The sequence below is a fragment of the Apostichopus japonicus genome, chromosome 15, assembly GCF_037975245.1.
Source record: "Apostichopus japonicus isolate 1M-3 chromosome 15, ASM3797524v1, whole genome shotgun sequence".
Classification (NCBI taxonomy): Eukaryota; Metazoa; Echinodermata; class Holothuroidea; order Aspidochirotida; family Stichopodidae; genus Apostichopus; species Apostichopus japonicus.
The window spans coordinates 6961435-6983487 of NC_092575.1; the positions used below are offsets into that span (position 1 = coordinate 6961435).

General features: G+C 36.1%; 1 protein-coding gene across 6 annotated transcripts in view; it reads left to right on the forward strand.

Moving 5' to 3' along the window:
- The window catches only part of LOC139980476 (nitric oxide synthase-like protein), a 269723-nt gene that overhangs the window by 147362 nt on the left and 100308 nt on the right, over positions 1-22053 (forward strand). For all 6 annotated transcript variants that reach the window (XM_071992098.1, XM_071992100.1, XM_071992102.1 and 3 more), the window contains one exon: positions 6686-6750. The gene's annotated coding sequence lies outside the window, so the exon portion shown is untranslated. The remainder of the gene's footprint in view (positions 1-6685; positions 6751-22053) is intronic.

Here is a 22053-nt window from a genome sequence, read left to right on the forward strand (position 1 = left end):
TGAGAGAGTTGAAAAATGCCAATATGATGTATATAAATAGAGTATAAACAAATCACTGAAGACAAAAGAAACATGATAAACATTTGGATGATCAATGGCTCTCATCAATCATACTCTTCACTTCACATTTAATTTTCAAAATATGCTTTTTCATATGTTGGCTCATTAATTTAGTTCTTCTTGTATCGCTCAACAATAGCAACTATATATATATATATACATATATATATATATATATATATATATATATATATATATATACATATATATATATATATATACATATATATATATGTATATGTATATGTATATATATATATATATATATATATATATATATATATATATATATTCACTTTAACATAAATATGTAGTTGGATTTTGCAATAATTAAAACCTGAAATAAAATCCCTTTTTGCGTCGCGTAGATCAAAATGTATGTCCTTACATCCTGATCGGAAAAAAAATGAGCTGAAATCTAGATTAATTAGAAGGTACCGTATTTAATTAACTTTGCGACTGTTTTGCCATATGATTCTTACATTTTTGGTCACGATCCTCTTGAAACTTATTTCATTAGTTTGTGTTTACGTCTTTAATAGTTGTTTTTTTGTTAATTTTTTCTTAATTTTAAATATTGCAGTGGTTACATGTTTGTGCATATTGTATTACGTCGTGATGTAAATCGTTAGTATCTGGTTTCGCAGTGACGTTAATGTTAGGATAATCAGTGTTGGTTTTCGACAACAAAATACAGCTGCATGCAGTTGTCTGCGAAATATTAGTGATTTCTACACTATTTATATGTACTTTGGCTGCTGAGATTTTACATTGTGTTGTGCATTTATTAGAATTAGATGCGGTTCCTATACTACTGTTATTCGAAATCAGACGTGTAGTGAGTCCGTACTCCTAGTCTCGTTCTAGTAGTCTCGTATACTCTCGCATAGTTACCTGTGCTGGGATATATTCGAATCCCGGTGGAGGCTGGAAGTTTTTTCACTGTTCTGAATTTTATATATATATATTTATATATTCATATTCATCTGCCCTATTACGTAACATATGCTATCATTTCTCCGGGTCTTCCAATTGTTATACGATCCCAGATGCGCTCACGCGTTCTACATAACTGGAACTTGGGCCAACAACGTGTTTCTGCAGACTTCGTGAATATTCATAGCATACTAGAACATTCCAGCCAGTTGGGACAATTTCCTAATGCTAATACCTCTCTAAACTGTAGTCCAATATCATGCTCTCAAAGCACTGGTATTGTCAGTACAAACAGTTCCTAACCTTGATCTGATAGAAACCCTGATATTCATACTGCTCATACTGACAATACGAGTGCTCTGAAGCGGGACATAACACTAGAGTATAGAAAAAATCGTCCCAACTGGGTGCACTTGGGTACACTTGGTATAAAAGCCGCAGACACCCGATTGAGCGCCCTCTCCATTTTCTCCGTTCGTTCTGTTAAGAGGTTGTCTCCATATCTCTGATGGTCACTCATGGTTTTGACTACCGTGCCCGTATTAAACGCAATATATATTTAACTCTATACTTCTCCGTTGTCGGAACTCCAACCTTATAAATTCATCCTGCTGTAAGCCAACCTACTATAGCCTTCTCTAATGGATTCCCGTCGCTCTACCTTGTCTTCCATCTACGGACTCTGCTAAGGATTTCTCCAACTGAACTAAGTTTCTGAACATCCAGCCGAACTATTTCAACCCTTCTATAGCAAACCTGGAAACTGTCCGCCAAACCACACCCAGTACTAAGGTAACTCCAATTCGGCCAAAGTCAGAAACTCTCACCTCGGCTCTCCTAGGTCCAGAAAGACAATAAGATATATAGGCTATATATATATATATAGTCCTATATATATATATATAGTCCTATATAAATATATAATCGAAGAAGAATTGAATGTTTACGTCATATAAGCATATTGTGCAACCAATTGCATGATGAAACGTGTTATGTTAATACACCACATACCAATGTTGTTACACTACTGCATTGCCAGTATCCATGTTGAAACATGCTTGCGAGAAACAGCATCTAGACACTATTAGGATATTCGGTGACGGTTAATGCATGTATCCTATTATATGGGCATGTTGTAACTTGATTACATGACACAAAAACTACACAATGTCAGGATGTTGCAACATGATTCCATGGACAGTGCATGCACTACGAGGACTTTGTAAGTGAAAATGCATCGTGTAAATGCATATTTCAACAGGATCACTTTAGCAACATCGGCAAAAGTGTCAAGATGTTGCGACATAAATTCATGAACACCATGTACAATATTATGATGTTGATAATATGACGGTAGGACGCATCAGCTAGTACGCTACCGAGACTTTGTAACTAATGACGAAATACCACCATGTGGTTTATCTTGGTTAATTTAACAACATCTTCAAAATATCAGTATGTTGTAACCTAATCATCTGGATCAGACAGATCTAAACACAATCATAGGGATGTTGCGACATGGTGGAGTGAGACACCTTCATATCTGCACCGAATGTTCTTATTTACTCTAATGGTTGTCATAACTAGGACAGAAAACTATTCACCACTACATAATTCTTGTATTGTGACCAACGCTTGCTATATGGGCCATGTATATTAATTAGTCTGATTACAACTTGATAATTTGATAAAATCATCATTTTTCTTTCAAACGATATCTACACATCAAACTATTTTTCTATAATCTCAGTCTTGACGAATTCATGAACGCACTACAGTCCGCATAATAGAGGGCGTAGTTCTGAATTTCATTTATTACGGAGATGCATAAATCATTCACATCGGTCAACAATGTTTTCAGCAGGGTATAACCGATGAGTATCGAGATAGGGTTCTGTGAGGGGGATAGGGAGTTGGTGGGGATAGGAGAAGCCGTCAAACGGTAAATTATGGGGAAATCAATATTATTAGGAGAATATATAATATTTGAAATTAGATTATTCTTCAAAGTGTACACGAAATTTTTGGCCGTTCTTATATTTATCTTGGTACATTTTGTGAAAGCCCGTGCCCTTCCACTATTTCTCCTCTCTTTTTTTTCCATTTTTTTTGTTCTATCTGTTTATCTTGCATACAAATTCTTATGTTTTAATCATTCAAAAAATGATTAAGAATACGGCATCAATTCGTACGAATTCTACAGTTTTCAAAGAAAGCTTCATTAAGTTTTACCACGCAATTACACAGAATTTAGCAATCTCAAAATAGGTTGCCTATAGTTCCACGGGCTATATTATACATTTTCCACATATTGGCTATATGAAAGGACGATATTACACACTATGCGAGACACCCTGTATGTAGGTTCCATGCTGTATGTATGATGCCAATGGACATTGAACCCTGCGATTTTACCAAACACGTTTCTATAGAAACACTAAAATGTGGTCATACAAAACGGAGACAGACGTCTCCGTCGATTTTATCCTCGGGAATTGTCTGCTTCTTATAAAAATAAAATTGTTGGTACTAGTTGACAAAATCGCAAGACAGAGTACTTTATGGGGGGGGGGGAGAGAGAAAATGTTAATTATATGTATGCCTGCCACTTACTTCGCTGATGGTTAGCACGTTTTAAGTTTTGTATAACGTTACCCAAACGTATACAGTTTGACGATGTTAATACAGTACTGTACAACGCATATGATCCAAAAGGGAACAAACTTCGGATAACTTTGTTGAATTTCGTAATTTTCCTTAAACATGCATGCCTCACCCCACCCCACCACCCGTATGAACTCTATCGCATTGTGTCACCACCCACCCCATTGTACACCCCGTGGCCCTTCCCCACTACCCACTTACATTGCCCACATCATTTGCCCTATCATAGTGCCATTCAGTGCCGACATCATAGCCCACCAACATAGGACTTCCCTGACGCTCACCCCCATTTCCCACCCCATTGCCTAACCCAACCCATGTACCCACCCCATCGCCACTTCAACTAGCCACCCCATCGCCCACCCCCACTCCCCACTTCCCAACAGTTTCGTCACCTCCATGGAAATATATGTTCTGCAGAAACTGGCCTAATAAGTACTGCCTATTGTATACAAAATAAAAGCTTGAATCATCTGATAATCTGTAAATCGAAGGATGTACGCAAGCGTGTAGCCCGAGTCTAACTCTTTATACCTTGATAAATTTCATTAATAAATCATTCATGTTTCTGTATGATATGATAAATTTGATTGTAAAAAAAGTACATTCTAGTTATAATGCATTATTGTGTCCTGGTTTGTCATCGATTCATATGAACTATGCATTGATGGTGTTTTCCCATTATCTCGAGACAGAAATGATATTCTCAAATAATTTCTATTTCATCGGGTACAATATAACGGTCGTAGCATCGTGGACACACACAAAAAAAAACGTGACCTAATTTACGTAAGACATAATTTCTTGGTATCTGTACGTGCGTATAATTATATTTATGTTCATTAGCATAGGCGTAGGAGCCTAATTTGATTGGGGGGGGGGCTGTAACGTTTGCCCGAAAAATATAACCAAAATTTTCGTGCGTTCAACATATTAATGTGCATATTATATAGGCATTCATCGGTTATTACATCACATGCCGATCACATACAATCATTTTCCGTGTTATTACCCTTCCATATTGGTTATAATTATTGGGGAAGTCGTTACAATAATTATGATAATAATAATATCAGTTTAACCATCGAAAAACACATTGCAAATTATATTTCTTTCAGCAGGTGCCCGAAAAATTCTCAGCATATTGCCCAAATTTTCACAAAATTGTTTGGTTGGGGGTAGCCCCCCCCCCCAGTCCCTCGCCTCCTACGCCTATGTTCATTAGCTTGAACCTCCAGATTGTAATTATTCGCTTACTATATAGAAACCAATGAAAAAAAAAACAACATTTATTGCAACATTCTGTACTACTGCCGGTCATTTAAACGTTACTGTGGCATGGTACAGTCTTACACCTTTAAAGGGAACGGGAAGTTTGGAGGAAATTGGGAGAGGGAGGGGTAAGGGTGTGAGTTGCAGTTCCATGTCCAGAATTTGGATTTTAGTAAACACTGTTTAGTTATCATCATGATATGCTGTAACTACATACAATCATCGTTTATGCTATGCTGTACAGTTATCATCATGATATGCTATAACTACAAACAATTAACCTGTATATGCTATACTGCTTAGTTCTCATCATGATATGCTATGACTACGTACAATCATCCTATATGCTATTCAATATAGTTATCATCATGATATGCTATGACTACATACAATCATCCTTTATGCTATGCTGTTTAGTTATCATCATGATATGCTATAACTACACACAATTATCCTTTATGCTATGCTGTATAGTTATCATCATTATATGCTATGACTACACACAATCACCATCATGCTATGCTGCATAGTTTATATTCACCATGCATGTATGACATGAATACGCAGTTTACAATCTTATATTTGATATGGCTCAGTACAGGTTATATCATACAAACATTGTACGCAGTTTGTAATCACCATCGGATACTGTACAGTTTACAATCATGATATATGCTATACGATAGTTTACGATCATCTTACGTGCTATGTCTACGCATTTTGCATTCATCGCAAGCTACATGCTATAATGTACAGTTTTACAATCATCATAATTGCTATACTGTAGTTCGTAATCTTCTATGATGTGACTACACAGTTCGCAATCACAATACACTCTATGTGAACGAAGTTAATATATATATATATATATATATATATATATATATATATATATATATATATTATATATATATATATATATATATATATATATATATATATATATATATATATATATATATATATATATATATATATATACCATCAATGTACTGTAAAGTTACCAAACCAGCAAATCGTAACCACGTAGTGGTCTTGTCCAGTCGTGACGCTCCAACCGTAGTCTCAAGTCATCCTCAATTGACTTCACAAGTTTCAAATTAGCCGATTTCGTCTGTCTCGGTAAATGAAGTCCCTCTACCAATCGGAGGCACTGACTTATACAACTGCTAGGTTCCATTAAGTGATTTCTTTTTTTTCCTTCTTCTTCTTCGCAATTTTGTTAAAGAGAAAAAAACGGGGGGGGGGGGATGAAAATCAATAGCCTTATTCCCTTATTCTGTACTCTAATGGGAAGTTTTCTACATGTCTTCCCCGTTTGGCATTATACCCCGTGAGGTAGCTTGAAGCAATTAATAGCCTTACGGAACCCTCTTGCATGGGATGAAGAGGGAAATATCGGAAAGTTTAGAGATATGAACTCCACTTTGCTAATCGGTGATTCAATTTTCCTACACTGAGAAGTCGAGAGAGACGCCCGGAGCAGTAGATACGCGCAGCTTTCGGTAGAGTTAACGCCTGTTCATAATAATATTTACTTGGATATGGGCAGTAAGTTTTTCAACGCCGACTTTCATACGCATGAAAGGCGTTATATACTTATTATTATGGCATCGTGAAAGCAATCCATCTACATGAATAAGAGATTGTCGGAAAGGGATGATTTTTTTGTGATTTCTTTTTAAAAAAAAAAACTTTGTGAAGATTTCCTGTACTTTTACCTTTCTTTATTTCTCTGATTTGTTTTTAACAGGAGATATCCTTAAAAAATCTAAGGAAATAAAGGAACTATTTTCCACGACAGGATTTTCGGTATAGGTAAGTAAAACCGAGTTTTTAATATTTAAATACAATGTTTTGTTTCTTTTCGAAGAAAACTTGCACATGCTAAGTGCATGGGTCACCTGAAACAAAGACCAACCGATTGTTAAGTTAAATGCGTGTCTGTTTACTTAAAACGCTTACTTTACAATTCAAAAGAGTATTCGGCATGTTTTGAAGTTTTCCACAGAGATGCCTTGTTTTCTTAGGAATGAATTAAATTTAGCTCCCAAAAAAACAAGTGACATTTTTTACTCTATAAATTTTTTATTCTGTTATAATTTTACTCTTGGAAAAGAGCGATATTTAATATTTCTTATTACAGAAAGTTATGTGTGTAGACACCTCACCTCACCCGTCCCCTCCCCCCCCCCCACACCCCGAGTCAATCGCCATTCTACAGAACAGAGAATGCAATGTGATTTCATTTAATATGCCTAAAAATGTGTTTATTTATTCAATGACTCCGTCCAACAAAATGACTGATGTTAATTGCATATTGTACGCCTATATATGTATAGTGCCATTATTGTTTTTCTCAGAATATCAAAATTACTTATTGTTAAACCATATCCAATACCAGATTTGTATAGTGAGCTTGCACCCTATAGCATACTGATCTGTATTCGTACGTGCTCGGTCTTACTCGTACGTACTCGTACGTCCTCGGTCGTACTCGTACGTCCTCGGTCGTACTCGTACGTACTCGTCCTCATAGATTTGTACTCGTACTCCAAACTTGAGGTATTTTGAGATATAGTTGAAAATTTTAGTACTCACGTACTCGTGTGTAAACCTTTTTATACCCGCACTCATACCAAGGGGAATTCTACTTGTACTCGAGTCGTAGCTAGGCACGCTGTTGTACCCGTTGCCATGCTATTGTGAACTCGTAGGCACACGGTTGTACCCGTTTTTATGCTATTGTACTCGTAGGCACACGGTTGTACCCGTTTTATGCTGTTGTACTCGTGAGGCACGCTGTTGTACGCGTTATCATGCAATTTGTACATATAAGCACGCTGTTGCACCGTTGTCATGATATTGTACTCGTAGGCACACGGTTGTACCCGTTGTCATGCTATTGTGAACTCGTAGGCACACGGCTGTACCCGTTTTTATGTTATTGTACTCGTAGGCACACTGTTGTACGCGTTATCATGTTATTGTACATGTATAGGCACGATGTTGTACCCGTTGTCATGATATTGTACATGTATAGGCACGATGTTGTACCCGTTGTCATGATATTGTACTCTTAGGCACGCTGTTGTACGCGTTATCATGCAATTGTACATATAGGCACACGGTTGTACCCATTTTCATACTATTGTACTCGTAGGCACACGGTTGTACCCGTTTTTATGCTATTGTACATATAGGCACACAGTTGTACCCGTTTTCATGCTATTGTACTCGTACGCACATCGTTGTATCCGTTTTTATGCTATGGTATTCGTAGGCACGCTATACGCGTTATCTTGCAACTGTACTCGTAGGCACGCTGTTGTACGCGTTATCATGCAATTGTACATATAGGCACACGGTTGTACCCGTTCTCATGCTATTGTACTCGTATGCACATCGTTATATCCGTTTTTATGCTATGGTATTCGTAGACACGCTGTTGTACGCGTTATCATGTTATTGTACATGTAGGCACACTGTTGTACTTGTTTTCATGCTATTGTACTCGTAGGCACACTGTTGTACGCGTTATCATGCAATTGTACATATAGGCACACGGTTGTACGCGTTATCTTGCAATTATACATGTAGGCACACGGTTGTACCCGTTTTCATGCTATTGTACTCGTAGGCACACTGTTGTACACATTGCCATGATATTGTACGTGTACCTGTCTATTGTACTTGTACTCGCTCAGTGTACATGGCAATTAGTCAGCTTCTGAGATGTTTTTTTTTTCTTTTTTTTTCAGTTTAATCACCGCAAATTTCAACGAACATTAGGAGTTATAAATAGGTTTTAATATTCGCCCGAATTTCTTCGGGTGATTTCTGTATATATTGCTTGAGGACTTTATCACTCATTCCATATGAATTTGTAAGAATATATATGTATGTATATAAAGCTTTTGTTGCTGCTAGTCTAGAGAAGAAGGGGGGGAAAATTTAATATTCAATTGGCAGAAATTTTTAATGTTTCTGTTGCAACAGCCAGATATTTAATTTTCGTAATCACGGCTTCTTGTAGAAATACGAGACGAACGAATCGATTTTTTATTATGTTTTTGACATAATTAATTGCAGTTATTCAGACAGTTACCTTATTTTGCATTGTTTTTGCTAATTTTTTCCTTTCTTCAAATTTGAAGAACTCATACTCAAGTGAAAAGTTTTATTATTTGTATTATTTTTTTAAATATTTATGAAAAGAATAGGTTCGTGACGTAGAATGCTTTCATCCATTTGTTCACTTGTCTTCAACTTAAAGAATTGATAAAAGATGGATTTCTTGCAAAGATTGTGAAGATAAATATCTAACAAAGCAAAACAACAAAGAACAAGCCCTCTCTTAAATAAAACCTTAATGAAGGTCATAACAAGTTCAATAATCAATCGAATTTTATCAATAAACTCCCGTAAGTTCATCCCAATAATGCTATCAAATATGCTAGACAACAGAAGAATGGTCACCGTGAATGATCTCAATTTGCTCGTCCATTTTGTTTCTTATATTGTTGAGAGGACGGGAAACTATATCTAACTTCCTTTGAATCATATTTGATTCTCAAGATATGTTATCCCATATTTCATGTAACACTCACATAAAATTAATTAGCCAATATATTCTTCGATTTTGTTGTTGTTCCAATCACTACAATTTGAAGTACAACTTGCACAGTATAGTTAAGATCATGCCTATATAGTCTAGTTATATAAATGTAACGGTATTTTATATACAGTGTCAGCACCAAGATTTACCATGATCAACTACAACGCAAAAACAGCCTTAAAAAACAAAATCGTGTCATGGTGAGATGAGAATTGGCTGAAGAGTTATTTGAAAGTGGACTAATGTCTTTACCTTCTCTCCTTCCAACATCCCTCTCCACGAATTGTTTGTTTGCACCATCTGCCTGCTATCCCAGTTAGGAGGAATGTCTTTGCGCTGATAAAATATAGGCGCTTCGTCCATTTATTGATCGCTGTTGCCATATTCAGTACACTGCCACATACTAAGATCGATATTCAGGCCTCAATGTTTTACTTTAAAAGGCAGAAACGACAACATTACTGGACAAACTCCTTTCTTATCATCTTCTGTAAAAAATATTTGTATCCTTTGACATACACAACGGTAATGAAAAACAATTAATTAACTGTGCGAAATTCCCAATCGGATTCACATTGCCTGCATTTATCATATTGCATTTGTATATGCATTTATATCTATTTATATACATATATACATATACATATGCATATGCATATAAAAATGAGATATGATAAAAGTTTGTAGTATATTTATGTATATAGTTATTAGCACTTTTCAAATATATTTTTCAAGAGCCGTATGTCAATTGAATTGGTGTCTTGATGCACTAACCGCTTGCCATACACTAAACACCAACTATGACACGAGTTTTGTTATGATTTATAATGTATTTACAAAACGGGAAGTTGGGATTTACCTTCTTCATATATGTGCCAGTTGTGAAGGAAAGAATACCTTAAACCGACTTCGTCAGATTTCTAATTTGCCTTTTCAAGGGTTATAAACTTTTATTGCTTTGAAGCACTTGAACAACTTCTCATGGTTTACAACATTTCTGTATTATATAATGCAGCAAATCTTTGAATTTGAAAAATAGTCTTACGCACAATGACAATTGTGTAAATTGACATTTAGCTCAACTTCGCTCGGCGTTTTGACTGTACTATATCAAGCTAACGTCTTGTGAACATTTCTACCAAATTAAATTTTAAATTTATCACGTGTCTTCCAGACACACTTGTTTTCGTAAAACAAAATGACCTCGTTAAATGACGAAAAACGTAAGTTGTAAGCTCGTTATCATTTTATCTTAACATTGATTTGTTATCGAGGATGTAATCTGGAGCGATTAAGTTACATTGATGTTAATGTAACATAATGTCAGATCATTAAGAGCTTCATACGTGGCTTATGGTGATATTTACCACCAAATGCTACTGCACGTTTTATATGCCATTGAAATCACTGCGTAACAAAGGTGTAAAAGAAATGATTGTATTACTTCATTTGTACACAGTTATAGAAAGTGAAAAGCACATTATACGTAAAAGTGGCCTCGTCAGTCGAAATGGGCAAGTTGTCATTTGCAAGTATACACAACAATATTACGTCATCAATGAATGCCCAAAGAAAATAATTTAGAACTTTTTACGAAGGGACGAAGACTTTACATGATAAAAACCAGCTACGACATTAAAAACTGTTTTCAACTATCAAACCTTTATAACTAAAGGGAAGAAATAGGAAAAATACCTGTGGCAGTTTGATATATGTGAGATATGGAAATAAAATGTCCTTGAATTGTGATAAGAGAACCAACCGTATATGCGTCTCTAACGAGGAAAAAATGTTATACAGCTTTGAACTACTATAATGACTCTTATTTACTTAAACATTTTCCTGAAGTTTTCATGTTCCTCTTAAATTACGAAACAATTGAAACATGTTTCATATTTCCAACCGGTTCTAATCAGTTTCTATTTCAAAAGGAGGGAAAATAGGCCCCTTCTAAATCTTCCAGAAACCTCTTGCTCGCGCAGAACACGTCTGCAGTCGAGATATTGTATTCCTCGGGCAATTTTTTGCTCACGTCATTGGTTTAAATTACTTTCCTCTCATACTGTTACTTAGAAACAGATCGCCATTGCGCAATTATAAGAGTTTTTTTCTGCCTTCCTCGCCTTTAACTGTTTTACGTAGGGTGGGTCTTTCAACCCTCAAAAATCAATCTCGCAAAGATCTTTGGTCCACTCAGGAAATGCTCGTTGGTTAATGCTCGTTCAAGTTAACGCTATAAGAGCGTATGTTAGGATATGGAAGCCTACACCTTGAGAAGATAGTAAACAAAACATTGAGGGGACTTTTGTCAAAATGTCGTAGTTTTCTAGAGGTGCATTAACAGCTTAAGCTATATAGTGGCCAGTGGCTGAAATGAGCCATTCTCAATATGAATATTGTTATTCGTAAACAGCACGTTTGAATATTTGACCCATAGTTTACTTATCAATCTATAAACGCATCTTATTACTTCCCATGTTATATCGCTAGAAACAGGGCATGTCGCTTAAGTACTTTTATATATGACTTTGTTAAATTGTTTACCCCGCTGTCCGCTCCATCCGCCCTGTCATATAAGTTTCGCATGGTCAAATATGAAATCCAACTGACTCCCTTCATAAGTACCTATATGTACGCAGTTACTGTCACAAAAATGGTGAGACATAAGCAATTTTTTCCTCAAATCCTATAGTCCTTTTTTATCGTAGATTGACATCAAAACAAATTTGATGATGACATGGGCCTAGGAAACGAGATCTAGGGAATAACTGTACCAGCTTCACCGTTCTCCCGTTCCAATTTTTGTCAGGTAGAAGGTGTCAGTAATCAGACATTGTGTCCGTTTTGGATGACATTGGTTTATTCAATTTTTGAAAACAAAATGCAAAATGATAATCCGTTTACGCCTACGTTTGTTTTTGTATAAACTCTGCTGAGTTTTATTCATTTCGTGCCTTTGAAAGATGCTGCTATATGCATTCGTAGTTCTTCAACTAAATCCATGGGTGTATAGTTTCCTCCCATGTTTGAAGACTTTCGCAGATATTTCTTTTCTTCCCGTCCCCCCAAACTATTCTATAAAGGGTTTCTTCCATTCCTGCACGTGTAAAGCATATAGCAAGATAATTAAGGGTGCGAGAGTTCAAAATGAAACATTTCCATGCAAACAACTTTCTGTTAGTCACGTTTCATATTTGCCTTGAAGGGATCAAGACGAACTTTTGATCCGTGCATGACGTTTTTACATGCTAATCTTTCACTTACAAGCTCTTAACAAACTTTAGATTGTCCTCAACACTGTATCAATTCAGATAATTTTGCACCATATACCTAACGGCGATCAAGTAGATTGCTCAAAATGGTCCCATTAACCTACATCATGTTCGCGTTTGAACAGTATTAATTCCAGGTCGCGTAAAGTGTTGTTGGTAAGCTCGACTTGTGATGACGTAAAAGGTACCAAAAACATGGTGGTACGGAGGAATAAAGTAGGATAACTGCATGCTATTACACTTTATCATGTTCAAAAACACCAACAAAACAAAACTTTCTGTGTGTGTTAATGCTTTTATGAGTTACATAATCTAATTATCCTAATCTCATGTCCATTGATAGCTTGATGTGACGTAAAATGCTTTAGTTACATTGTACTAAAGATATGGTATGTTGATAAAATGTAGTCTGTTTTATTCTTAATTGATGCGAAACGTGAGTCTCTTCAAACTTATGCATGACAAAGGGACTTTTAGGGACAGTGGAACATCTGAGTTAGATTTGAGGTGTCAAAATATGAAGTCACATCAAACCTTAAGGAAGAAATGGCTCTTCTGTGCTACAAATTTCAGTATCTAACTGTGTTTTTTTTTTTTTTTGTAGTTAAATTTGATTTAAAACTTCTCAACAATAGTACACTTGTTATTTCATTTTACTTCTTTTCTCAATTGAAAGGGCACTTTTTAGTTACAAATATGGGAAAGGGTCCTTTTCATTAAAAGGAGGTATGTTTAATTTATCAAAAGAGGCACATTTGAAGGGTTTTTGTTATGAACTGGGGGAACGCATATCTGTTTATGAAGCTGCCAGGATCTGCGTTCCATCTATATCATGTAATATGTGCAATAAAGTGTGCCAACGTCGAAGACTACTTTCAAACACGTGACCTAGCCATTGACCTCTCGATCGGCCAAAAGATCAATTTGTTTGATTCTAGCATTTGTTGAGAAGTACGTCACATTCAATTGATTCGATTGCACATTTGGCTTCAGTACACTTTATATACACATACCATTACCAAATTGTTGCATTTTTATAGAATATTTTATATACTTTCAGATTGTCATTATTGCATTATTATAACCAACTTTCAGACGGAAAACATATTTAAAATAGTCTAGTATCATTTTTGTGGTTAATTTAATGGTGAAAAGATGGAAATTTGTTGCTCATTTAATAAGGTAACAGCTAATTACAAGAGCATTTTTATCTGTTATTAACTGAACCTGTTCTCAGTTTTGTTTTAAGTTGGGAGACTGCAAATATTACGCCTCAGATTCTCTATGAACAGTCGAGGTAGACCTATAGACCTTTAATTTTACATAGGGGAGATAGTTTGACCATGGTTTGTTTAACTGCATGGTATGTCCCTGGACACAAAATTAACCTGCAACACCATGCATGCATTTCGAGTGATCGCAAAGCCTTGATTTGGGGTACCTATGTATGAGGTATATAGCAGTCAATATATAGGCTAAAACTATTAATAATGCATTTAACATCCAAAGAATAAAATGTCTGAGAATAATATGTGAAAGGAAAATTTTGGAAAAGCTTGGAAGAATTGGTACGAAGGATGCATAATTGTCAATATTCCTATATATATTACGTTCGTAGGTGGCATACACGTGACTTGACCCTCCCACCGCCCCTTATCTTTTTACATTTATTGGCTATAAGCTCATTACGATGTTTGAATTTTCCGTATGGATTTGTTATACTTGTACGGTAAATGGTTAGTGAAGCTCGTTGTGCATGCGCATTGTCAACTATATATATGTTTAAAGGTGTACAATACTGTTAACATAAATAACGATATTTGTTATACTCATATATCAGATGAACCTATGATAGTTCAATACTCAGTTCAGAATGGTTCGTGGCGCATGCGCATTGTACCCTATACTTGGAAGGTGAATGGTAACTGGTGAAAAGACACAAAGTGAAATGACCCCTTTTAAAGACTGTCGTGAATTCTCACGATTCTCACTTGAGGAGCGAATCTCATCCTGATTATTAAGGAGTGACGTCATGCAAAATTTCCTCTGAAATTGGTGATTATTAATATATATATATATATATATATATATATATATATATATATATATATATAATTGTTTTACTGTTATTAAGAGTTTAATTTTGTACGGGTTTCTACTTGAGTCACAAGCAGTGCGGTTTTATCCCCTGCACGAGTGTCATCCTCGTTAATTTGGACTGTCTGAAGGATTTTTGCAATGTTTGAAATTAAAATTGATTGAGTTAAAATTAAAGACTTAGAAAGTACGTTAACACGTTCTTTGCACTGTGCTATATTTATTAGAATGCTTCGGTTTTTTTTCGGTTTTAACGTTAATAATCTCGTGGCTGAAAAGCAAAGACGGTCATAATAAATATAGTAACATTTTCTGGTTTCTGTATTCTAAGTTGATTCAAATCTCAATTCCAGCTTGAAAAGACCTTTATTGTTGTAACACACTGCATTGTTTAAATCAGACAGTATCACTAACTTAGCGTGAATTTTTATTTACATGAAACGCCTCTTATTTACCTTAGATATCTTAACTAGATTCTAATCTTACAGGGGTCAGGCATTTCTTAAATTTATAATAACGAAGCCACAAAAAAAAAAAACAATGGTGTCAATTTTTTTGAAGTGGGTCAGTTTGTCACCATGGCAACAAAGTGACAGCAGACGGGATTGGCCATACAAACTTACTGGCAATTGAAATATCCGATAGTACTCGAAAGGTGTTAGTTAATGTACATAGTAAAGGTTTTGACTAACGTGATCAGTTACTGCATGTATAACAATTTTAGGGTCATTGCATTATCGTCCTCGTCTTCGTCCTCTTCCTCGTCCTCGCCCTCATCATCATCGTCGTGTCCTGTATGACGTATCAGAAACATCACATGATTTGTCCATGTTCCTTTATGCTTACACTTCATTAACACCAGAAATCATGAAATTATAGCCTTGCACTTCAACGTGTTGCAACTGAAACAATAAAACATTTCATTTGATGTGTGGGAGACAAAATTGATTACTTATTATAGCAGAACGTTGCTCGTAGACCTTAGTATGTACATATTTTGTACACTAAATATTATTGGTAAGAGGGGGGAGGGTGGGGGGGGGTCGGCTTCAACGAGCCGACACGGTCATACCACCTCCATGTTAAAATTATTTTTTACTTTTTAAGTACTTGTTAATTGAGCTTCATTAATTAAGTAAAGGAGCTATATCGGGGATGACTTAGTTTGGTGGAATTCCAATCTTTTATAGAGAAATACTCGCTGGGTTTGGCAAACAGCAAAGAGATTCTTTATTGTAATTGTTGATATTTCGCTAGCTACGGAACCAGCATAAAGGATGCAACAGTATATGTAAATCTTTAGACTGTTCAGTTATGGCTATGTTTTAACAGGTATCCAATCATATATGGACATGTTATATTGCCTGCATGGTCGTAACAATAAAGTTACACACAACGCATTCCAAAGAAGAAAGACTTAAGACGCCATATTCTCAGTTTAAAACCATAGAAACATATACAGCTTTCAGAGACTGGCCTTCTGTGACGCTCCAGGGTCCGCCTGTTGTATAGTAGCAGAACGAATCCCCCCAAAATTAAAAAGACGCGCACTGCAAAAACGCCAGAGTATCTCTATATCCATTCACTAGTATATAAAATTAGCAGGTTTCCATTGACCTTTGAAGGTCAATATTAGTAGTGAGTGTTATTGGTAAAGAGTATACAGCGATTGATATGCCCAAACGTGTTTGCTAACAGTTTAATATTTAGCGGAAGAAAGGTATATGTCTAAAGTAAAGGCCGCAGGTATATGCAGGCTATATGGATCACACTCAAATGTAATTTATGTTATGTGGAAACAATTTATAAACATCAATATTGAACATCATAAAAGCTAAGCTTAACGCATGTACACGGAGCTTACCTCGTGAAAATGTTTTTTTTTTTTCGATTTTTTTTTTTTTATTATTACTATTTTTTTCTGTATGCGTAGCCTTTATACATACGGTGGTAATTACGGTTCATATATCAATTGTGGCAGAAAGGTAGGGTTGGGCTGATGGAATGGGAGTTGCGGATGGGATGAGAGTAGGTGGGGTTGGAAATGGGTGGGTTGGGTATGATGGGTGGAGAGTTGGGAATGGAGACGGGATGGGGATGAGAATGGGGGCGTGGGCAAAATCTTTTATCCGTATCACTGAGATGGGTATCGCAAATGCATTTGACCAGGTGATCGTGTTCAATTGATGTAAGTGCAGAACAGTATATACCCTAGCCAACTTTATATACCCTAGCCTCTAATGTCCTTTCAAATGATTTCAATAACAAACAATGACAGAGTTCTTCAAAAACGTCCCATCCTCCATAAAACATATAGTGTACACCACCCACGCCGTCATTTCATGTTCCACTGGACCCTGTTCCCTCTTCCTCTAAACCAAAAATCCTTTTTACGTTCCACACTAATACATCCTGTCCATAAATTACTGTAAACACTTCTTATTTGACGTCAGGCAATCTAGAAGTAAAATTGTAATATCTGAGTAGATCATTCATAAATGAAATTTAACGCACATGAGAAATCGCAACATAATAAATAAGCTAATAATCTTTAGTCCGTGTTGTCTTATAAATTGATAATACAAAGTTCTCTGTTTTCATATGTAATCTTCTACAGCGTCTTAGGACAACCTTATACTTTTGACCCTTCCACCAATGAGACAATCACCATCTCCTTTTTTCTTTTTGTTTGAGATTCCTTGTCAGGTGTTTGAAGAATTTTGCAACATTTTTTTCTCATCGTTGCTACACGGGGGTTTCATCTTTCATTTTCCCCCGTTTAAGCCCCAATTTTAGGAAGAAGCTTTAAGAAACATGAAATTTAACTGCCATCATCAATTTTGTTGTTTCTAGGAGAGAAAAAAAGTCTCAAAAGTTGTTCACCATGTTAACGCGTTTATATTTATATTTATATAAATATATATATATATATATATATATATATATATCTATATTAGTAATACGTATGTAATTTTCGCACATACATCTATAGATATACTCGGTTGCCATCTTTGATTTAAAACTATAAACTTTAATTGTTTAATTATTCGTCAAATAAATATGTAACCCAAACAAATTGCGGGGTTAGACGATGTTGAAGTAAATTACATTTCCTACAAGTGTTCTTTTTTTGGTTTTCCCAGAGGCGTACTGTTCTTGCTCTCGATTGGGGTCTCTCTCTATCTCTTATCTATTCTATCCTATCCTACCTTACCCTATCCTATCCTATCATATCCTATCCTATCCTATCCTATACTCTCATATCCTATCATATCCTACCCTATCCTATCCTATCCTATCCTATCCTATCCTCTCCTATCCTATCCTATCATATCCTATCCTATCCTATCTCTATCTCTTACCATTTGCAGGGAGGATAATAAACCAACGCCAAACACGAACATCTTCGGAAATGTTCAGGATTGTCCCAAATTATGAGAATAACAAAAAAACAAAAACAAAAATACGTTATCTTCAAATGAAGACTTTCCCACTTTTCGAAACATGAACACAACCTCTAATTTACTGATTCATCTTTAATTTCAAGCAATTCATTCTTCGTTTCATCGAGAGGGTCCATCGAAAAATTTGATTGATTTTTAATGATGAATTTCTATATAAACTTGTGTGTATTGATGTCAAGAAACCGTCGCCATAGTATACTTAAATAGGCCTACGATCATGCCAAAACTGTTTGGTGTAAACTTACCGTATAAACCTGACACTGTTTAATGTTTTGATTATTGCAATTTTATTTGTTAGATGACTATATGACCGATTTAGTATCTATTTCAAGGGGCCCGACACTGATCGGGGAGGGGGCGGGTGGTGTGGGGAAGGGAGACGAAGGAGGCGACCGTGACCATAGCTTCAACAATTTTCATCCGTTAGTGGTGGCGATATCGATAGGGATAGGTCTTGTTCCATCCGCCATCTTAAACCTTTTCCGAAATCTATGAAATATGCGTTTGACGGATCATCAATCACTAAGAGGATGATAATAATATTGATATGATTACAATACCACTGAACATTGCTCTGTACTCTCCCCACCCCCCCCCCCCTCCCTCACACCCCATCCCATACCCCGCTGCTCCAAACCTGTGTCACAGTCGCTGATTAAAATAATTTTAGGACAACCAACAGCTCTAAAACCCATGTTTCTTTTACCCTGTTAATTCTCCATGTGCGACCAAATCCCCACCTGCTGCCCACCTTCTATTCATCTGTGTACGTAGGTGTTGTAGAATCTAGTCACATAATTTCAGGTCAGTTGACTCTTTATAGGTCCACACAATGAGTAAGCTGTTGAACATAAATCCTATCGACTTTTTCTATAGAGTAATTTTTGTGCGGTCTAGTCTGTATGACTAACTTGCTAGTTAGCCTTAGTAGTTTCATAATAGTCCGTCATGAGTCTAACCTCCATCTCATCTATACTCCCATCAACCCCCCCTACCCATCCCCCTCCCCCTCCTCTTCAAAATGTATATATGTACACCATAATAACCTCTATCATGTTAAAACATCATCTCAAATATGTTATATGACTTTCCATATTTGCCCCTCATCGTTTGATTTAAATTATTTACGAACCCGCATTTTTTTATTTTTTAAATCACATAAATTTTCATCGAAATACGACATATACATCACCACTTGTTGAATTAACATTTATGTGCAGTGTTTGAAAATGTGATTTTAGGCAAAACACGCAAAAAAACAAAGACCGCCTCAATTTTGACCGTTTCGAACCTTTTTTCCTCCTTTATAATTTTTTTATATAAAATATGTCTCTCCCCCCTAATATCTACGATATTGAAGTACCTCCATGGGACAGACGAAATAGTAATTACCCATTTGTTTTTTGTGTAAATTTCCGCATGATTTACAAGATTTGTTTTGATTTCATCTAGTAAAACACATTTTACCAACATGAATTTTTACTAACATTACGTGAGAAAAACCAAAGAAAAAGGGCAGCAAATTTTACCCAAAGTGACTGACAAGTGTGAAAGATTGGAACAGGTGTTCTAAGGTCGTTCTCCAAAAACCGAGAGAATTTTTTTTCTTCTTCTTAGCTTGGCTTTCTTTCATTTTTTCTTCCTTTTTTTTCCTTTTTTTTTTTGTGCAGTTGAGATTGAAAAGCAAATATGGCTGAAAATGTATTTTGCGATGAAAGGGAGAGAGATTCTTGGCGTTGAGGTTAAGTTCTTTTGACATATAGATAAAAACTGACAAGATCTACAACTTCGTTGTTTCATGAAGGCAATGCGAGTGTGTGCATGTGTGTATTATTGCTCGTATTTTTCTGTCCAATCACTATGGCAACCGGAGGCTGTTTGGTCAAGAATATCGTCATTCAAAGAATATAGTTTTAATCAGTATCTATATCACTATATACTTCACTACAGCCATGAAGGTCGGGTGGGTGGATCATGTGCCCCCCCCCGTTCCCCCTTCACACCCCACCGACCACCATCCCCTCCCCATTATATTTATTCTCGGTCATGTTTCTCACGCGGGTGTCGGGGTCCCTGTGAAATGAAACTTGAATGGTTTTAAGTTGGTGGCCGTTAATCGTTATGGAATATTAGCATCGAAAAACATCGGAGAATTGATCAAGTTGTTTGTATCTCATACCCCAGGCTTTATCTTGGGGTTGACTTTTCTTACCTCACTCTCAACTACCGTGATCATTATCTATAATAAACCACCAAATTGTTTACATGGGGTTAGGTCTTAGCTTATTTGTATATGACTTCTTAGAAGAAAAGTTGTTCTTGTCATTTATAAGTGTCTGTAGGCACAAAAAAAAACAATTGTTAACGTAGTAAAACGTTGTATAATGTAGTGTAACGTAGTATAACGTAGTAAAACGTAGAATAACGTAGTGTAACGTATTCAAACGTAGTATAATGTAGTGTAACGTATTACAATGTAGTGTAACGTAGTGTTATGTAGTATAATGTAGTATACGTAGTGTGACGTAGTGTGACGTGGTATGACATGATTTGACGTGGGTATGACGTGTGTGACGTGATGTGACGTGATGTGCGGTGGTGTGACGTGGTGTGATGTGGTGTGACGTGGTGTGGTGTGACGTGGTGTGATCCTGTTAAACGTTTGCAACGTGATTTTTTTTTTTTTTTGCACTCTAAGCATGTTATTTAAAGCTATAAGACTTATTTCTGTCTTATTGAGTTTTGTGTTTCCTCTAAGGAACTAAACCTACTAGGCTGCGTTTTAGACTAAATAGTCCAACCACTTTGATTGGTGAGCCTCGATTGTTTAAAGGGTCATTTCTCGATCTTTAAAAGTGACATAGATATACGACCTTGGACTACAACGCATCTTTACAAATATATCACAATTAGTTATTTTCATAAGCGCACCTTTTACGCATGTCAGTATGCATACATATCAGGGTTTCACGTAGAAAATCACATATAAGAGTGCATTCCACCCCATTCACCCAAACCCACCCATCCAACCTCCCCACCTCTCCCCTTCCCTCCCCTCCCCTTCCCCTCCCCCTTTCATGCAAGTTCAGCAAAAATAAAATTCCTAGCCGTACCATGAGGTATACTTAATAAATTGAAATGATTTACATATGGTGCAAACAAATCTAAAATCCCTCGAAACGTAGCCAGAACGCCGCGATATTTTATATTGTTCATATCGATGATATCGGTGCGAAACATTCACTATAGGCTAAATATATTGCTACGTTATGTGCCTAAGATAAAGTGATATAGCGCCTCAATCCGTTCACAATGACATGCAACTTTTCATCAGTTGAATCCGGTGGAGTATAACTATTTATAGAGTTTCAGGTTTCGGGGAAATCACGTTTTGGTAGAATTACACGCGCACATGAGATAATTCTGGTCACTCCTTATTAGGCCATCAGCTGAAGCTCAAAATGTGGCTGTAAAATCAGTTTCGTTCCAGCAACACCGGGTCTAGACTTTTAATGCATTTTTGGGTAGTTTAATGCATCACAAACATTATATCAAAAGTTCTCCAAAAAATTTCCTGCAGTATTTTTGTAAGAAACCCTTGAAATTGGATATGTTATGTAGACATTACGTGCTACGATGCTATGTATTAGGAACACATGTGCTAACGTTA